General features: G+C 53.3%; 1 long non-coding RNA gene across 5 annotated transcripts; it reads right to left on the bottom strand.

Annotated features, from left to right (window-relative positions):
- Window positions 1-1,233: 1,233 nt before the first annotated feature.
- LOC140687723 (uncharacterized) lies at window positions 1,234-13,771 on the bottom strand. 5 transcript variants are annotated; one of them, XR_012062214.1, is made up of 5 exons: window positions 9,078-13,771; window positions 7,375-7,446; window positions 4,854-6,441; window positions 2,124-2,386; window positions 1,234-1,389 (listed from the first exon to the last, which is right to left on the bottom strand). It is a non-coding gene; the product is annotated as an uncharacterized lncRNA (long non-coding RNA). The 5 variants fall into 5 exon arrangements; XR_012062217.1 differs by having other exon boundaries at window positions 4,854-5,027; window positions 9,078-13,766; XR_012062213.1 differs by lacking the exon at window positions 9,078-13,771 and having other exon boundaries at window positions 7,375-7,768.
- Between the last annotated feature and the right edge of the window lie 1,227 nt (window positions 13,772-14,998).

The raw sequence follows: 14,998 nt of genomic DNA, 5'->3' as shown, positions 1-14,998 counted from the left end.
TGGCAGAGTGGGGAGCCTCTCCTGGACTGGGAAGCGGCCCAAAAGGCAGGCTTCTTTCTGTAGCGCTCCTGTCCTCCAGTTTTTTTTCCAAGGCTGACCCCACTCAGGGCCACTCAGTAGTTGCAAAGATGGCTTCCAGAAGCTCTAGAAGTTGTGTGCTCCCAAGTTCCTTTATGCAGGAAGAGACTAGCCAGTGTCCTAAACCACATTTCAGTTGGACTGTATAGATGCAGGCCATGAGACTAGCCCTGACCTAGCCACTGTATAAAGCATTCGGTTGGCTCAGCCAGGTCATGTGGTCCAGCCCAGGGGTATCATGCACCTCCCGGACCTCCAGGATCCCCCAGAGAGCAGAGGCTCTTGGGAGCAGGGAAAGGGGGAGGGGACAAATTGGGGGAAAGAAATGGTGTTCACCATGGACCCAGGGGCCACTCACTAGGGTCTCTTCTCTCCTCTCTCAGCCTTTCCTTCTGCCCTGGGGGAGTGGGTGCTAAAGGGAGAGGCCACGAACCTGAGGGAAAAGGCCACCTGTATTGCTTCCACATCCACTAACGCCGCATCCTTCTCCATCAGCCCCGCCCACCCGCCTCTGGTGGCTTATCTAGGATCTTTGGGCCTGAGATGGGGAGGAAGGGCAAGTCTTGAGTGGCGTTGAAGGTAAAGAAGCTTGAAAGAGAGACATAGGCATCTGATGAGGCACCCATCACCCCACTGTGGCTCCTTTCCCTTCTTGGAGCCTCATCCTGCTCGGGGAGAGGCACCTTCATTCTGCGAATTCCCTTCTTAACAGTTGGGGCAGTGACCTGGTCCACAGTCTGAGCATCTTACAGATACCTGTTCTCCTGAGGACTAAACTGAGCCTCCATCCAAGCGCTGGGGAGCAGCTGCTCCCTCTGGAGGATCCCCCGACACCCCCACTCCCCCCACCCCCAGAGCCACCTAGCTTTTCTGAGAGCTTCACTCCTACTCTGGCTCCTGAGGCCTCTGTCAGCCAGGTGCCCTCACACTCCACTCCTGACCAGGTCTCTGAGGATTCCATGCCTTTGTGTGGGGTGCTGCCCTTTGCCAGGACCGTCCTGGCACCTGCCATCCCCTCCCTGGTGCTCACAGTTTCCAGGGCCCATAGGATCCTGCATTGTCATGGTTGCCCATCAGAGGAGGCACCTCCAGGCCAGGACTTTGCTCCTATGTCTCAAAATCACCAACCCATCACACAGAGCACAGGACACACTGGATGCTTCAAGAAGATTAGTTGAAAAAAGGAACAAATGTATACAGTATTGTACAGTGATGGTTCACTCGATCCCAAAGCCTTCCGGGTGACCCTCAGGAGCAAGGAATTCGCTGACTCTGGCAGCAACACGGAGCTCCTGCTTTGGCACTTGCTGCCTGTGGAAGTTACCAGAGAAAGCCAACATGGTTGTGGGCTCTTAGTGAGCACCCAACCAGGTGACTAGAGCATCCCTTCAACTGACTTTCCTTGTGGGAGTTGAGCCCGATCCTTGCTCGAGGCCCTGGGGTATGCTTCTCACACTCCTCGTCAGATCTGAGAGTCCCTGGGTACTGGATGGCTGGAGGCTGGGCCAGGGGCCAGTGGTTGAAGAGCCTCAGAAGCTCGACCCTTGGTAACCGGGTACTTAATAATGGGGGGTGTACAGAGATCTGTAGATGTTGGTGTTGGTTTTAACGCTTTCTACACACACAGCCCATCCCAAGCATATAATTTTCATTATATGATATCAACATTAACTTCAGCAATGGAAATGTCAACTTTGATTATTTTCAAGGAGTCTTGATGGCTCTGGGAATAAATCAATGTAAATAATGTTTTCATAAACTCTGAATCATGCTCCAAATAGCTTTATATCTATAATTTAAATATTCAAAACAATTTTTCTTTGTATCTTAGCAATTAATGGTCACTAAGTGCTTATTTTTTTGTTCTCCATTGCTGTCAGCTCAGAGCCAGGGGCTGGAGGGGTAGGGGTGACACATTGGCACATGGGTCATGTCCCCAGTCCTGAGCCAATTCCTAGTTCTACTGTCTAAATAGTCAGGCTTAGTATAATGTCTTTTCCCCCTAAAACCATCCCCTTTCATCTCAGCCCATTTAGTTTACTTACCCTTCTGGCCCACTGTCTCCAAGAAGCCTGTTCTGGCCACCACGCCTGGCAGGGATGGGTCCCTCTTCTGCACACATGTGGCATTCACGGCTCCCCTACGGCTCCCTGGACTGACAGCAGAGCAGGTGGGGCAGCACCACAAGCTCGGGACTTGTCCAAGGTGTGCCACCACCAGCTGTGTGACTCTGGACAGCTGACAGGTGGCAATGCCAAGGGGTCCTCTATCAGGTGGAGTTCTTATTTGCAGGTCACAGAGAATGATGCTGGTGGACATGAGCAGAAACAAAATTTATTAAAAGACACCGGGAAGCTCAGACTCTGCAAGGCAGTCGACCAGTAACAGCATCTGAAATTCAGCTGCAGAACTGGTCCAGAGAATGCCACTGTCATTCCAAGGTCCTGGCCCCTGTGATTTGCACAGAAGACAGACAGGCCTGGGCACTGAGGAACAGCTGGATGCTCTTGGAAGAACAGCTGGCCTTGGAAACCATAATAGCCAGGCCACCAATGTCACCAGGACACAGGCTTTTCCTACCCCTAGACTCCCACTTGAGGCCTGGGGTGCTGAGCTCCACTCAGCCTGGGTCTGGGGGTCATGCCATAGCTGAGCTGCAAAGAAGTATGGAAAAGTGAGTATCTGGTATTTTGCATTTCTGTAAAAGGAGGCAGACCCTCTGCTTAATAGGGGGAGAGGGACCCTCAGCATAAGAAAAACGTTCAGAGGCTAGGCAGCTAACAAGTAGGGCAAGCCAACCCCCTGGGCCCCCAGGCCTCCCTCTGCCTGACTCCGTAGCCCCTCCACAACTGTTTTGTTTGATGTTGATGTTTTCTCAGTGAAAAATTACACAAATGCAGCTCCAAGGGCCTCCCCCTTCAATCTGATTTCTGCCCCAAGCTCTCAGTTACTATTTACCTTCCCACAGTGACTATTCTACAGGGAGAATGCACTGATGGGGCAAACAGGAGGCTCTGGTCCCCATGACAGTTATATTTCTCAGTGTAAATAAATAACTGGCATTCTGGTTTTGACGAACTGGTCTCTTGTGAGATTACAGCCTATGAACCGTGCCCCAGGCCCAGTCCCTTCTGAACCACCAGTAATCCAGGGTCCCTTCTTCTAAGGCAGGCAACCTGGCCCCAGTTCCTGGCAACAGGATGGGGTTGTCTGGACAGCGCCTGGCCTTGCCCATGACCCTGATCCAGCAATGCCTTCCATTCACATGAGTGGCTGGGTGGTGTCCTCCCTTGGTCCAGGCATCTGGAAGCAGAAACCCAACTTGTAGCCTTGGTGAAGTCACTCAACAGAAAGGTTTAAAAAAGATCAAGCTCATTAAGGGGTTTATTGAAATATCACCTTCAATTTAAAAAAAAATTATATTCAGCTGGGACTCTGGGAAATTCCAGACCCCATCCCTCCTCAGTCCTGCATGCTAAACATTGGCCATTAGCAGTTCCACGCTGTGGGTTGGTTGGATGGATGGATGGATAGATTGATGAATGGTGAACCTGCCTCCTATCCTAACACATCAGAGGAGGGAGGATTGGGAGTAAATGATTCTCGGCTGGGAAAAGTTTTGTGCTTAAAGATTATTTCTTTTTGTATGGGAGGGCTGAGAGGCGAGTTGGGGTCTAACCAGAGGTAGGGGGATGGGTGAGATGATTTCTTGGGTCCCTTTCTGGAAATTTTCTCTGAAGACCGCCCTAAGAGAGAAGACCTGATCAAAGTGCAGGAGGTGACAAGATTGTTGCCCCTGCGCACAGTTTGCTTTAAGGGATGTACCAAAGGCATGGAAGTATTTTCCCTTCATGCACGGAGAGCAAGGAGGGAAGTCTGAAAGCTCTTCTTTCAAACTGTGCTCCTTTTAACAAATAAAGAATACAAGTATTTATACCATACAGCTGTCCATTTGAGTGCTATTCCCAGGGTAACCAATTCATATCATTCCTGAGCAAGGGTCTTCGGAATTCAGTCCCCATCCCATAGGCCATTAATCTCCCACATGCAGGGTTTGGCTGAGTATGTTTGCTACTGGATAATGTTATCGCTAACTTCACTTCAGAAGTTTCTTTCCAATTGCTGTGTTGTTTAAAGCTTCACCTCCTTTCCCCCCCACCCCCCTACCACCTTCTCCTCTTCCCCACAACCTGCCCAGATTTTCCATTACAAGCAGCTGCAAATAGGAGGGCCTGCAGGAGGGAGGCCCCAAATGGTAATTCCTCACCTTGTGAAAAGGGGGCAGTGGGATGGCACTGCAGCTTCAGAAGAGGGAGACAGAGAGAAGCCGAGAGGAAGCGGGGAGATGGGTGGTGGGAGAGACAGAACCGAGGCAAGGCTATGGCCAGTGTTGACCAGCAGGCTTTCTGGGGTTCAGAGGGAGCAGTAGGGCTGCAAGTGGGTTTCTCTTTTCTGGAAATGGCCTGAGAAAGAAGCCAGCTGGGTGCAGGAGTAGGAGGAAGCTGGGAAGGGCTGGCCAGGGTGGTGATGCTCAGCTGAGGTCCTGAGGACCAGGCCCTGGGCTCCTACCGGGGCCTTTCCCATTGGCTGAGCAGAGGGGCCCTGGCAGGGACAGAACTCCTCACCCCTTCAGGCCTGGCTTGGAGGAGCTCTGGGACAGGGCAAGAAGAGGAGCCTGGGGGGTGGGGGTGGGAGGGTGGCCGGTAGCTCAGGCCCTGGCTGGTGGCCTGGAGTAGCTGGTAGTTGTTCTAAGAAGAGAATGGCTTGTTTCATACCCTTCTGCCAGCGTGGGTGCTGGCCCCAAGAGAGGGGTCTGGCTCTCTGGAACTCCTGGGTGAGGGCTGCCTCTCCATAGATTGGCCCCTGCTAGGCCTGTGGCAGCTCAAAATAGGATTCTGGCAGGCTGTCTGAGCCTTCCGGGGGGTCCAGAGCTGGCTGGAGGGATGTTCCTGGGGACAACACATAGGGCAGAGTGGAGACAGGGCTCTGGGTGGCCCAGTGGAAATCCTGTGCTGCTGCCTGCTGTCTCAGGCACCCCTTCCTCTGTGGAAGGCATCTGAAACTGTCTGCAGGGGTGCGGTGGGAGGGGAGAGAGGGTCCCAAGCCTGGAGCAAGGACCCTTCACCTGTCGATCTCTCATTCCATTGCTTGAGGGCACCTTCCTAGAAGGCTGCCCCGTCCCTCCTCCCCACATCACCAATCTTCACCTCTTCAACAAGTGCCCTCTTTCTAAAGCCCACTAACAAGCTCCTCTCCTTCACTGCTTCAAGCCAAGAGATGCCAAGATTCCAGAACCCATATGACCCTCCTCCAAGAGAGGTCCATGGTAACTGGGGTCCTCCTGTGAATGTCTTGGGTGCTTCTGCCCAGGATCTGTACTGATTCAACTCCACCCCACAGCTGGGTAGACCCCCGAGATGGACGCTGCGCTGGCAAACCCTACCTAGCCCAGAGCTGAGCACAGAGCTTTGGGGCCCCCAGGTGGCTCTCCTCAGGTATACTTCTAGACCACATAGCCGTCTGGACCTCGGCCTGGACCTCAGCTTCCCTTCCAGCCCTTCTCTCTGGCCTCCACTCCCCAGCCTACCCTAAGCCCTAATTCCCCCTTTTCTCCCAAGATATCCCAGTTGGTCAGAAAAAGTACATTTGAGGGGGGCTCTGGCCATTAGCAATGTACATAGGGGTTCACTCTTGGAGATGGAGCAGCTGTTCGCTTGTCCCTGGAGACCCCCTACTCTGTCCTGATAAACCACCTTCCCAGTGATGGTCACCAAGTGCCTTTTCCTCTCTTGACACCTCTTTGCTGAAGCCACCTTCTCCATCTGCTTGGTGCTCTCTAGCCGGGCCCCGCATTGCTGCTCTGTGTGGGGTCCTAGGACAGTGAGTTCTCCCATTACCTCCGTAACTTTCAGCAAGTCATTCCTGCCCAGGGGGCCTGATTTTCCTTATCTATAAAATGAAGGGGTGCAGACTCCACTATCTCCAAGAGTCCTTGCCGCTAAGAATCTGTTTTCTGTGATGATGTTGGGGTTTCCTTTGTTGATAAAATGGACAAAATGCCGAGAGTAATAAATCCATTGAAACATGAAGTGTTGAGTAAGAAGGGCACCACCTGTGTCTTTTTTGGGATCAACACTGTCATCCATCTTCAAAGAAGGGAAAGGCCAGGCCAATGCCTGTGACAGCCCAGCCTGCAGCCCAGGGCTCCCGATCCCCCTACATCCCTGCTACACCTACCTCCCTCCAGGGAAAAAGGGAATGAGATGCTCTGTGTCCAGGATTCCTGATAGCAAAGGCCTGTGCAGTGTCTGTTCAGTTCAATCATGACCACCAGGCATGGCCTTCCAAGGAGAAGACCTGGGTCTGAACAGAGTCCTCATATGACAGGAGCAGGGACTTCCCAGGGGCTCCCCATGTGAAAGAATTAACTACTGGCAAAAGGGCAGAGCAGTTGCAGGAGAGGGACCATGAGCCCACCTCGGAGCACAGGCTGGTGGGCCCTGCAGGAGGGGCAGGTAGGGGTGGGGGGTGAGGGGCCCAGAAGCAAGGCAGCCACGTCTCCACAGCCGACAAGGGCTCTCCTGGAATACTTGTGGGGAGAAAATGTCTTCGACGAGTACAATGGATGCCCATCAGCAGAGGTGGAGGGGAACCCCCACTTACGGATCTAGAAGTGAAAGGCTGGGGGGTGGGGGCGGTTCTGGCCTGAGTCTGGGCAGAGGGTAGTTCCAAACTAGGGAGTTTATGGGGTCAGGGTGGGGAATCTCCACACACACAGGTCACCATGCTTTGTACTATGTGACCCCACTGTGACAGGACCAAGGGGGAGCACGAGGCCAAGGCAGACCCCTTCCCTGGGATGGTGACGTGTTCTGAGGATGGAGTAGGTGGAGATGTGCTGGGAGCCCAGCAGGGCTGTGCCTGCATCCCCCTCCGCAGCCCTGCTGTGTCCCCAGCAAGCCTGTTTCCAGGAGGCCAGCCACTCGACGACCCTCAAGAGCCCCATCTCCCAGGTGGCCCCCTTCTTCCAGGGGCTAGTTTCTACAGGGCTGCTGGTGTCAGACTTTTAGAGCACCAGCAGCAGACCTGGGAAGGCCCTTAGACGGAAGGGAGCTGCCGGCACTGCCTGGAGGACCCACCACTCTGGGCAGCCACGCTGTGAGGCTTGGGACGCAGGTCAGAGGTTAACTGAGGGCAGAGGGATGAGTTCACAGGGCTCCAGGTGGACTGTTAATAATGATAATTCCATTCGTATTAAACCTTACACTATTTAATATACTTTTTGCATCATCTTACCAGGTCTTACGTTGACTCAGGGTGGCGGCCAAGGTAGGTAATTTATCTCCATTTTACAGCTGAGAAAGTAGCCTTGAAGAGATTAAGGACCTTTGAGAGTAGAAGCTCTAACGGTGAGATGGCAGGCAGTGGGTTGACAGTTGAGAAATCAGGGAACTATCGACGCCCCCACCCATTCACTTTTCCCAAGACCTTCCGCAGGTCTCGGGCTCCCTGTACCCCTAGAACAGCGGCATTTCAGAGAGGTGCTGATCGGAGCCCTTAGCTACACCACCTCTCCTCTGCCCATCATGTGTCCTGAAGGCTTGACTCTCAGACATAAGCAACCAAAGGGTCCCCAGAACACTTCTGGCCTGGACCACGCAGTGATGTAAGTATGGTCTGCGCGGAGGGAAAGGAGGCGGGGGGGGGGGGGGGGCGGCACTGCGGTCTTTATAGACCGCCTCCCCCCACCCCCTCCCCGCCGGCCGCCCCGCCCCACCCCGCCTCTTCCTGCCATTCTTTCATCTTCACTCCACACAGTCAACTCATTTTTCTGCACAGAATGAAGATAAATCACTTCGCTCCGGAAAACTACATTTAGCATCTCATTCTCTTTGTGGGGCAGGGAAGTTCTCATCGACAAAGCATTCGCATTGCAGATGGCTTGCCATATGCCAGCGTTCCCTCCCGCTATCACCTTATAAGCAGATTCTGTCAGGTTCTAGGAGTAAAAGCTTAGTTAACAAGTGGTGTGTACAATTATGTACTTAATTATCTACTGCTTTTATTTGTTGTTTCGTGTTTTTCAAAAGTTTGGTAACAATTCCAGGCAACTGTTCCATAGCGCAATTTCTGCCCTTCTTTCCCCCCACCCCCCCATTTGGAGACTGACAGTGTGGTCAGAGGAGTTTCCTCTTTTCTCCTCCGGTCCCCTGCTTAGAACACGCAAGTTCAACATGGCCCACTCCAGACTTGCTGACCAAAAGCTCTGGGAGGTGTTTGAGCACCTGTGTTTCTAGAAAACGTTTCCTTGGTGCTGATTTGCAGTCAAGGCTAGGAGCCCAGGTCTGGGCCTCCCTCACTCTGGGTGGGCACTCAAGGTGATCCCTCATCTCATTGTTTTTCCATCTCACTCAGTCAATCCTGGGTACAGTGAGTGTGGCTGGACTGGGGTGGTTACAAAGGACAGGGTGCTGGGGGGACAAGGGTCACCCCTGCCTCGAGTTAAGGACAGGGGCAGCTTTAGGGAGTTGAGCACAAAAAGCAAGACGGCTTTGAATGGAAGCACAGAAAGTAGCAAACTGCAAGGAATTTGGAAGGCTGAAGCCAGACCCATGATTGGGGGCTTAGAAAGAAGTGATTGGATTCCCCTGGATGCATTTCTGCTTAGAGTCCCATGTGACCTGAGAGCCAGGAAGCCCATATCTCTAGGGCAGGTGTCTTTTGTAAGCATCAGTGTGTGTGTGTGTGTGTGTGTGTGTGTGTGTGTGTGTGTGTAGGTGTCCTGTTTTAGCGAACCTCCTTCAGAGTTTAAAACTCACTTATCAACACGTGGTGACAAAAGAGGCCCCCTGGGGCTGACAGCGAAGGAGTCTGAATCTTCACAGAGGTGGCCTAGCTGGCTTCTCAGGGAAACCAGGGCTGGCTCTGGGCTCCCCAGCCAGCAGGGGAGGGGTGTCCCAGGGCCCCTGGTTCTCCAGAGCCCCCCGTTTCACACTCACCAGCGTTAGTGGAGGCTGAGTGCTGTCTTGGGAGGCCTGGGGAGTGGGCATGGGAGGAAAGGAAAAGATGCAAGAGCAGAAGAATTGCAGAATCAGGAGATCAGGGCTTCCCTTTCTCCCTCCAAGTTGAAGGAGGAACCTGATGAAGATGTCCCTGAAATGAAGACAGACAGAGGCCATGCCCAACATCACACCTGGAGCCCTTGCCTGTGCCCCTTCCATGTACATCCATTTCCTTGTCTGCATCGAGCAGCAGGGACGGGATGAGTTCTCTGGGCTTTGCTAGGTTCACCAATCAACTCTGTATTCTGCAGACACCTCCATCTCCTCTTTCTTAGAGAAGAGTCTGCCAGACTCCAAGGGGCTGGGGCCAGGGACAGAAAGGTAGAGGCTGGGCGGGGCCCCCTGACCTCGTGGTATACCCAAGCCTAGAACAGTTCGTGGCCCGTCATAAGTGCTCAAGTGTCTGTCAAATCAATGAAAATTTAATAAACCTGCCAGTCACCGAGTAGCCGTGCTCATGCGTGGTTCCTTCTAAAGACAACTGCTCTGCCCTAGAGAGAGCGCCATAGTTTTGTTCATGGTGCCCAGTCCCAGCTGATCTAAGGGCAGCCTCTGGAGGCAAGTCAACTTGAGATGTGGCCAAGGGGTGAAGAGAGAACACAGGGTAAAGGGGTTCTGCTTCTCAGAAGGTTGAACTGGGAAGTGCTTAGAGCAGGAGGTGATTAGCAATGGGAGTTGAAGTTGAAAAGAATCATTGGAAGGAAGAGGTGGCATGGGGTCACGGAAAGCTGAGACAGAGGGAACTGATGGAGGAGGAGGAACCAGGGGCCAGCAGCAGTCCTGGGGTGAGAGGGGACTTCCGCCTGCCCTGGGTGGGGTGGCCTCCAGTTCCCACCCCACTCTGTTCCTTACTGTTTCAGTATACCTCTGGGTAACCCCCTACCCTGGTCAACCTTCCCCTGCAAGTTCCGTTAGCTTCACGGAAGACCTTGACAAGGAAAGCTTAAAGAGATGGAAGCAGGAGGTAGATGAACCTTATCAAAACCTGGACCCAGATGTCAGAACCTGAGCAGTTCCTAAGGCAGAACGATCATTTGCGGACAGGTGAGGGGATCATTCAACCGAGCTGAGATTCAGGGAGGAGCTCTCAGAATTACTGACAGGGCTCCAGTAGGAGAATGAAAAGATAACCCCTAGGTACAAGGTTCCTGTTGCTAGGGTGGGGCTGGGCTGGGTGAGGAGCCGCGGGAGTGTGGGGGTGCAACAGTCAGGTGGGGAGTGGAGGGATGAATGAACTCCAGCCCCATGTGCACCATGACATGACTTCTTGAGACTTTTGCTGAATAAGGAAACACTGAAGGAAACACTGACCTGAAAATACTACGTCTTGATGAGATAGAAGCAACCCACCTGGCTTTTTGCCCATCAGAGAAAAAAAACTCCTCAAATGCAAAGCTGGGAGGCTGAGAAGGGCAAACAGAAACCAAGCAGGACCTGGGTCTGTGAACTGGAGGGTGGGCTCTTCTGCTGATCCCACCTTGGCCCCAGGGGCCCAGGCTGCAAGGCCCTCTCCTATGTGACTTTCAACCGCGGATACAGCTTCTGTCACCAGACCCCATACCCCCAGTCTAGTCCTCCCCAGGAAGGGCCTGCAGTGGAGAGGAAGGCCATGTGGCTAGAGGTCATGGACATGGAGTGGACAAGCCTCCTCCCCTGCCCGCACCCCGGCCACAGCTCTGAACCACATGGGTCAGGTAGCACTTTCCCCTCTTCTGTCCTGAGTCATTCCTCAGAAGAACCTCAAGAGGACCAGACTCTGTTGCATGGGGTTGCTGCAGATCCCTCCAGTGGGTCGGGGGAGAGCTGGGAAGGCCAGGGTGAAGCCTGGGTGAAGGGCAGTCAATAACAATTTGGGGACTGTTAGGAAAGGTCTGGAGCTCTGCCCTCCCTGCAGAGGCAAGGAAGACTTGTTCTGTTCTGTAGGTGCAGCTCAACCTCCACCAGGTGGGGTCAGGCTGAGGTCTTGGGACTCCGTTCCTTGCTGCTCTTAAGGATGGTAATTGTGATATGACTGGGGATGCGGAGCAGGGGAGGAAGCCCATTTCTTGCTCACTCTTGTGGGTGTTTATCTCTTCTAACTCCCACACCTGACTAGAAGCTCACACCTTCACCCTCCCTGCCCCAGCCCCACCACCGCAGGGCCAGTTTGTCCTCTCACATCCAGTCTCTCTCAGGCCTGCCAGCACCTCCTTTTGGGTGGTTTCCCACCCTGAGCTCACTGAACCTCTGTCCCCCTCCCCAGCCCACACTGCTGGCCCTCAGCACACCCCAGGGGATTGTTGTTGCTATGGCGACATCAGGGCACCTGGGAAAGAAGAAGGGGCTGCAGGGAGAGTCTCCCAGCCATCGAAATATCAAAATTGGTTGCTTGCCCTCTGCTCCTCTCCCACGCTGACCCCTCCAGCCAGGCCATGATAGGGCTGGAGCCCAGCTCCATGAAGTTTCTTGTGAAGCCTCACCGGCCTCCTCAGGCAAAATCGATCGCTCTCCATCTGATTATCACTTACACTGGGGTTCACAGCCTGGTCACTGCCATACACCACACCATGCTAACCACCAGGCACGTCCGTCTCCCTGGCCAGAGTGAGTGCTCCCTCTCTAGCCTCCTCCGATGCTCCTGTCTCCACCAGGGCTTTCTGCTGAGGGTTCCTAGACAGACCCCCACCTTTGTTGAGCAAATCCATAGACCCACAATTCCCAACTCACTGCTTTGACCCAGTTCAAGCATCACTTCTCTGTGTGCTCTACCTGGAACTCATCGGCCTTTCCTTGGCTACAGAACACTCTGTTTCCCTAAGAAATTGTATCACATGCTCTCAGGTTTAATTGTTTTCAGGTCTGTCCTCTGCAGAAATCTTAGTCCTATTCACCTCTGTGGTGACATCCTTCATGTCTAATAAGGGCTTCCCTTATGAGTGTGGAGTGGGGTGGGGGTAAGAGGCCCAGAGGGGTTGCTAGACCAGGCCTGGGAAGGAGAGGCTGCGGAGCAGGGGTCTGGCTGCCAGGGTAGGGGGCAGGCAGTGGGATAAGGAATGGAATGTCTCCCTTTCCTGCCCTCTTGCTGATCAGATGCACCGCCCTTTGGTTTTCTTCAACAGTTTTACACTAAACCCACCAGGAAGTTAGTGTTCAGAGAAATTAACACCCAGGTACTGGGGCTCCTAATAGTGTCAAGTAGGGGAGTGCCATCCCAGGTGGCTGGATCAGGTTACCCTGAGGACATTCCACATGGAGAAGAGGTGAGGGGTGCAGTGTGGGAAGATGGGCCTGATGGATACCAGTGTGTAAAGGGGAAACCAGCTCAGTCTGTGAGACTGGGTGGGGAGACCACAAGGAGGCAGATGGTGATCATGAGTATCCAGTGGCTGACCCAGTTCTCAGTCACAGGTGTGTACAGTCACCAGCACCGGGTTCTGGTGGAGAGGAGGGGCAGTCTAGGCAAACTCAAGTTTCTTTCAGACCCTGCCCACTTTGGGGCTGAGGTGGGGCCTCTGTGGATAATTCTGACTAGAAGGTTATTTATTGAGCTGACTTTAGCGTTGATGACTGGATCCCCAGTGTTCTTACAGCCTATGATGTCAGAGCCAAAGAAGAGACTCTGGGAAAGGTCTGAAATCCAACCCTGGAGGAAACCAAGGCTTATATGCAATAAGGAACCGCCCACCCACTCAGTGATAGCAGAATTGGAAGTAGGACCCAGGCCCTGCCTCCTTCCCACCCTCCTGAGATGAGAACATTTATTTCTTGACATGCCATCTGCTAGCGTTGGCTGGGCTGGGTGCATGAAGGTACCTGGCCACTAGAATTCATGTAACATCTCACTATGTAACACGTCATGACCAAGGAATGTCTCACACCATCCCACCCGAGGCCGGCCGAGGGCCCCTTCAGTAGAAAGACGGGCCATGTGAGCAGGGGTCTAGAGCTGGATAAAGCAAGGGAACAAAGACACGTAAAGACCAAGAAGCAGCTCCTTTTTCTTTGCTCTGCCCTCAGCCTGAATGTTGCCTTTGGTTCAATGCCTATGTGGGATTGGTGCAAGAATGAGAGATTTGCCAGAATGACTCTAAATTCCATGGGATGGAGGATGGGAGGCCACCTTTGCCAGTTAGGAGGGAACAGTTATAGAGCTGCCTTGTGAACTGTGGAATGGAGGCAGCGCATCTTGTCTGGACACCTGAAGGACCTACTTTATGAACATGTGAGCTGCCGACCTGGCTGAGTGCTGAGGAGAGAACTGGGCTCTCAGAGCCATGCTTGGCTATATACCTCACCGGTCCTCAGGTGGTGGCAACAAGGAATCCTAGCTTACAGTTATTCCCTTGGCATTTTACAAGTTTAAAAGCATATTACGCTAAGCCTCCTCTTCACGATGGTTGATGAGCAAGGAGGGAAAAAGCTTCCATATGCAGATGAGGAGATTGATGCCTGTTGGCTCAGTTCCAGGGTGGGGTAGAAAGACACCAGGTTCATCTGGGTCTTAGTGCCACACCGAGTCCCCTTTCCCCTAAGGGCAGCCATACTCCGATGATCAAAGGAAGCTGCTTTGCCCACCTTTGTCCCTCCAAATAGTCATTCCTCTGCTTCCTACCAAAATCTCCAACCCAATTCGAGTCCCCTCCCCACCCTCACCCCAGACATGAGGTCGCTGTCCCAGGCTCCCCCACCAGACAGAGCCTGCCCCTCAAGGCCCCCAGACTGAGAAGTGAACATGTTCAGCAGAAACGCTTCTCGGCTCGCTGGGATCAATACATCAATAGAAATGTCAAGCCGAACATAAACAGAAGGAGGTTGAGGGGAACGGGGGCAGGGGGCTAAGTGGGCCCTGGGAAGAAAAGAGCCAGACAGCCCTGTCTGGGAAACAGCTGAGCTCCATCCAGCAAGCAGCTCACCTGCAATGTCGATGCAGTGAGAAAGCCGTGCTAATTCAGGACCCACTAATTAGGAACCTGCTGTGACTGAGATCCAGCTGGACTGAAGTTTGCCTCCAAACTTGATTTAAAACTCCAAAACAGTGCCCCTTACCAGACTGTAAGCTCCATGAGGACAGACAATGGGACTGGGAACTCCCCAAGCTGAGCACACCGTGCCTCTGTGCCACAAGTGCACTTAGGGCAGCTGCTGCTAAGCCTGGTTCCCAGAGGGTCTTCAGGAACTCTGGGACCAGCCTCTGGAGCTGTTGGGCTGAGCAGCCTCAGTCAGAGCTGACAGCCCCTCGCTGAGGATGCTGGGCCTCCTTGCAGACACCCATTCTTGAGAATGAGTGGGGATCAAGACAACTGAGCTTAAGGTAGATTAGTAGGGTGGAGAGCAGGGCTTTGAGCCTATGGCCTCCTCCCTCCTCTGTGGGATCACGGGGAAAAAGATGAGTAATAATAGGATGCTTGTTGGGGGCGGATCTTGGGAGGATATTCTAGATCAGAGACTCTTAGATTCTCCATCTTGGCCTGATGTGGAGTTGTATTTACTTTCCCTAAGTTTCAGGCTTGCCTTGGGGGGAAGTACACAATGTGGCAGGGATACGGCGACAGCAACAGGCCTGGGGACTGACCACAAATGGCCTCAGGACTGATGGTGGCTGGGACCTGCCTGTTGGTAACCGCTTTGCTCAGCCAGTGATAGTTATTAGCACCTCACAACTCAAGGGCTTGGAGATTCACAAAGGCCCATCACATCCATTACCTCATTGGAGCTTTCCAGGGTACTTGGAGATGGGCAAGGAGAGTCAACGGGGTCTCTGACAGGGGCCTCCTCTGAAGTGATGTCACAGGATGGATTCACAGTAGAACCAGCGCTAGACTCCAGACCCTGAGTTCTCAGCTCTGGTCTTTGCCCTCCTGCCCTCCTCACCTCTGCCA

The sequence above is a fragment of the Vicugna pacos genome, chromosome 20, assembly GCF_048564905.1.
Source record: "Vicugna pacos chromosome 20, VicPac4, whole genome shotgun sequence".
In the NCBI taxonomy this organism is placed as follows: Eukaryota; Metazoa; Chordata; class Mammalia; order Artiodactyla; family Camelidae; genus Vicugna; species Vicugna pacos.
This window is presented reverse-complemented; position numbering and strand designations above follow the sequence as displayed.